The sequence below is a fragment of the Mus pahari genome, chromosome 5 (genome assembly GCF_900095145.1).
Source record: "Mus pahari chromosome 5, PAHARI_EIJ_v1.1, whole genome shotgun sequence".
In the NCBI taxonomy this organism is placed as follows: Eukaryota; Metazoa; Chordata; class Mammalia; order Rodentia; family Muridae; genus Mus; species Mus pahari.
Genome location: NC_034594.1, coordinates 134,319,944 through 134,325,045, shown reverse-complemented (window position 1 = coordinate 134,325,045; position 5,102 = coordinate 134,319,944). Strand labels below are relative to the sequence as shown.

Sequence of the window (5,102 nt, the reverse complement as noted above, 5' to 3'; positions counted from 1 at the left end):
TCTCTCTCTCTCTCTCTCTCTCTCTCTCTCTCTCTCTCTCTCTCTCCCTCTCTTGGTTACAGTTTTTCTGTAACTTAGACTGATCTTGAATGTGTCGAACTGCCTCTCCAACCTCCCAAGTGCTGGAATTACAGCTGTGCAGGTGTGTACCAGAACACCTACCTGGCTTCCTCATTTCATTCAGTTATGTATTTGGGTTTTATCTAATTGTTTATTTTTGTTTTAGTTTGCCTTTTTAGCTTGTTAATCACTTTTCCAATATTTACTTTGAATTCTTTATATAATATGTTATATACTTCAATTGCATTGGGATCAGTTGTGGAATTGTTAAGTTTAGAGGTTTAAAAAAGTTTTTGTTTGTTTGTTTGTTTGTCTTTCCACTTTGAGACACCTGTTGGGATACAAATCTCTTGAACTTTTATGCTACAGCCTTTGTAGGAGGCACTTTTCTTCTGATGGTGTGCCCTAGAATGTAGGCCAACTTTGTAGTGTTGAGTTTAAATTGTATGTCCACTTCAGTGTGCCATTTCAGGTGGCTTGTTGGTTTATAGTTAGTAGTATTTGCTTCTGTTCTCATTATGCTAAAACCTGAGTGACCAGCTTTCCCTATGGATCTCTAGGGCTATCTCATCCCTTTGAAAGTGAAGGCAGATGTGAACAAGCGTGGTGTATGGGGAATGCTGTTGCTTGTGGTTGCTGTTGGTACTCTGTCAGCAGTGTAAATATACAGGCACATTCCATTTGTCTTTTGTAGCTGCCATATCTACCAGAGTTTTTTATCTATCTCTGTTGGTTCCCATGGAGATGAATGCTTTGACTGGGTCTTCAGGTCTCAAACCACGTGCACTCCGGCCCAGGTCATCAATAGGTGCCTTAATTTTGTCTGATACTTAAAATCTGCCGAATTTCCAACAGACCAAAGATGTGGTCTACACAAGAGTGAAATTCTTCTCAACTACACTTGGGGAACAGCTCTGTGGAGAAGCACCCACCAAGTATGTCTGAGGTATCAAGTTTGACACTCTATACTACATATATAAATAATCCAGAAATACAGTAAAAACTATAACTACAGCACCTAGTTTTTAAAAAGAGATGCTTTATGCTAAAAATGGTATTTAAAATAGTAAGAAAACAAAACAAAAGGTGAGAGACTTCCAAAGAATACTGCAGAAGTTTTTGTTTTCGTTTTTGTTTTTTTTTGTTTTTAAGAGAAGAGAACAACAAAGAATGATGCAAAAATAAGGGAGAAATGAGAGAGGAAAGAAGTCAAGATAAAAATCCAATTAAAGAAATGAAGAAGAAATAAAATAAATATATGAAAATACAGAAAAAATTAAAAGACGAGGCAATGGGAAAGAGAACAGAAAAGAACAAAGCCTGGCGAAGAACGACTTGTGTCCACTTTATCTTGGCCAAAAAGCCACGAAGCAATAGAACATCATCTACATTCTGGTCAGAACTGGGACTGCAAGTGCTGTGTTCCAGGGCTTGTATGCCTTTGCTGGTCTAGGTGGAGAATCGAATGCTAATGTAATCTGCTTAGCTTTCTCCAACTTTAGGCAAGTTGTCAAACCAGTTAGGGTTCTAGTATGTTTCCAGGGACAGGTTCGGAGATGGTTGAACAAGTCAGGGATGTGTTTCCTGGGGACCCCTAGGCAACACAAGCTGCTGAACCAGTTGGGAGCTCTCTAGTTTCTGAACGTTTAGAACCCTACTGTGTTCCCTTTCTCTCAAGACCCTACCACTGTGCACTCTGCTGTGGCCCTAACACTGGGTCACAGTGGAGACATTTTTTTTTCTTTGAAATCGACCTCTTTTAAGCATTCGGAGTGGCATATTTTATAGGCTAGACATGGCTTCAGCAGATGAGTCAGCCTGTGTGTGACTGAGCACCTAGGGTCCAGACTAACATGCAAGCCCCTAGAAAAACTCGAGGGGGCTGCAGAGGAGAGTGGCCAGCTCCTCACTCCAACCATGGTTCCCCCTTAAAAAAAAAATAATGTTTTTAAATTTGGAATTATAATTACAGCAACCTCACTCCTCTTTCTTCCCTCCAATAGCTCCCATGAATTCCCCTTGGCTCCTTCTCAAATTTATTGTTTCTTTAATAGTTCTTACATACATACATACATACATACATACATACACACACACACACACACACACACACACACACACACACACACACTCGGTTATCCAGTAATACTGTGTGATGGTCTCATGGTCTCATTCTAAATCTCTGAGAGCTACATGACTTATTTGCACTTTTTGCACTATTTGCCACTCCTCTCTGCCCCTCTACCACTCCAGTCTCTTGAAAGACACCCTCAGCTAAAGGACAGGCTTAGTAGCCTTACTCACACCCAGATCAACACCGGCTGCCCACTGGAAACCAAACTTGTGGTTGCTGTGTGTCTTCTGGTCCTTAACTTGAGGGACCCTTCTCAAGGTGGCCTCTGGAAGAGTCCTTTGAGAGTTTACTGAGCCACAAGACAGATTTCTTCTCCAGTCCCATCTTGCTGTGAAAGGTTGCATCTCTCTTGGACCAAAGCCCCAAACTTGAAAGTTCTGAAGGCAGCTGCCAGCGCGGGATGATGGTGTTGATTGTATTCACATTTTACACTGCGCTTGCAACCTCACTTCACATCTGCTGCCCCAGTACAGAAGCCAGGATGGAAGCTGTGAACTGTTGCGCAGCCCAGTCTGTATTAGTGCTCTGATTTTCCAAGCAGTTTTCGGCTTTTCAGACGCTTCTTTATTAGTTCCTGTTAGACCAGAAGTTTTGGGACAAAGCCAAGATGGCATGGGCCAAGAGGTCCCCGCCCTTCTCTTTTGACCAGGAGCCCATGTTCGTAAAAGCCAGCGCAAAACACTGGACAAAGCCAGCTTCGGATTCCAAAGTGACCACTGGACCTAAGACTACCCTATAACAGGGACCCTAAAGACTCAGCAAACCAGATTATAACCCAGTACCTCACCATCGCTTCACGGTTCCCTTCCCTCCCCTCAGCTCAACCTTGTAACTTGACTGACCTCCTCCTGTGAGTTCGGTGAACCCACCCAGAGCTGCCTACAGTAAGCCTGCCTTTATATTACAATTGTGCTCAATTTGATTTGTTACCTGGCAGAGAAACCTGTTCCCTCCAGAGACAGTTTCTCCTTTGATGCCCTAGCTCCACTCAGTTTTATCAGCAGAAGGGCTGCTGACAAAAGCAGCTTCCATTCCACTATTTGCACCTGGTTTTCTACTGCCATCACCTCTGGCCTCTCTCTCCCTGCTGTATCACTTCTGGTTCACTGGCAGTCATTTGCAATGAGGCCTTTTCCCCAGCGAAGGCCAATACAACCTGCTTTCTCACAGAGAAAATACTCCTGCCCGTTAAGAATTCCTTCTGCCTGGCTTTTGTTTCCCAGTGAAAGAAGTTTTAAAGAAACAAGTCTTGAGCGCCCTCCCCACAGCATCTCTGCTGCTTTTGTGCTCTCCCTCCCGCCCGCCATGGCCAGCCTTAAGGATCTCGAAGGGAAGTGGCGCCTGATGGAAAGCCACAGCTTTGAGGAGTACATGAAAGAGCTAGGAGTAGGACTGGCTCTTAGGAAGATGGCTGCCATGGCCAAGCCAGACTGTATCATTACCTGTGATGGCGACAACATCACCGTCAAAACCGAGAGCACGGTGAAGACGACTGTGTTCTCTTGTATCCTGGGACAGAAGTTTGATGAAACTACGGCTGATAGAAGAAAAACTGAGACGGTCTGCACCTTCACAGACGGTGCCCTGGTCCAGCACCAGCAATGGGACGGGAAGGAGAGCACAATAACAAGAAAACTGAAGGATGGGAAGATGATTGTGGAGTGTGTCATGAACAATGCCACCTGCACTCGGGTCTATGAGAAGGTGCAATGAGGGCTTCATCGTCATCCTGGACAGGAGTTAGCTGCCAGAGTGACTATGCTCAATTCAATGAGCGGTCATAAACAACAGATGGCTTCATTTCTTTGGTTTTATTTTTCTTGACTGCTGAGTTCTCTTAAACACTTTACAGGGAACTCCATGTCAAACTTGGTTTACCCAGGATCATTCCTTTGGTTAGTAAATAAATGTGTTTGTGAAAAAAAAAAAAAAAAAAAAAAAGAAAGAAAGAAAGAAAGAAAGAAAGAAAGAAAGAAAGAAAGAAACAAGTCTTGTCAGTGTTCGCTGGTGTTCACAGTAAACAACTTCTGCAGACAGGGAAGCCAACACGATATGCAAATATTTGGCACCATGAGACTTACAGGTATCACCCGGGGTGTTTCCTCAAGATAAGAAATCGCACACTAGAGCTGCCCTGGAAGAGAAACTACCTCAACAGGCTGAATTCCTAACATAGTATCATCTCTCTGCTTCAAATTTTCCCATGTTTTCTTGTCAGTCATACATCTTCCATGGAATTATTATGGGTCACTTTCTCTGCGTCACATCATCACACATTCTGTGAGAATCTGCTCTTCCAACACCATTCCAATAGGATGATCTGTGTCTTTATTTCTGTTACGCAGGAAGAAAGCACCCTTTTGGCTAGCTCACTTCCCGATTATATTAGCATGAGCTGAGTTCAGTTCCTTGCGGTTTCAAAGCACTTGTCTTTTTCCTCAAGGCATGTGCTTGTCCTATACGTTAAGGTTTGAAAAAAGGAATATCTGTCTCCTCTCACACGTAGAAGTGGGGACTTCCAAGGAGCAGACTGACACCTGATCACGATATCCTGTAAGTCATAGGATCTGAATTTAGGAAAAACAAATTATTAAAAATATGGCATGACTGCTCCAGGGGCAGGGGCAGGGGCAGGGGCAGGGGCAGGGGCAGGGGCAGGGGCAAGGCAGGTGCGGGTATTGTCAAAATCAGGTATTACTGCTTAAGTTTGTCAGGACAAAGAGGGAAGAGGGAAACTCTGTTTGGGAAACACTAGAGTAGAGTCTCATTGAATAATCACCTTGTATAAACCCATTCCAAACCATTAAACAAAACAAAACAACTAAAAATGACTGTTAGATCGCCAGGAAACAGCAAGTAGCCACCCAGATTACAAAAGGACAAGGATATGAACATCCAAGAGGCTAAG

At 43.5% G+C, this 5,102-nt stretch overlaps 1 pseudogene across 1 annotated transcript; it reads left to right on the top strand.

Moving 5' to 3' along the window:
• The first annotated feature begins 3,467 nt into the window (after positions 1-3,467).
• LOC110322350 lies at positions 3,468-4,112 on the top strand (annotated as a pseudogene). The gene has a single exon (XR_002380560.1). The product of XR_002380560.1 is annotated as a fatty acid-binding protein 5 pseudogene (transcript).
• Positions 4,113-5,102: the final 990 nt, after the last annotated feature.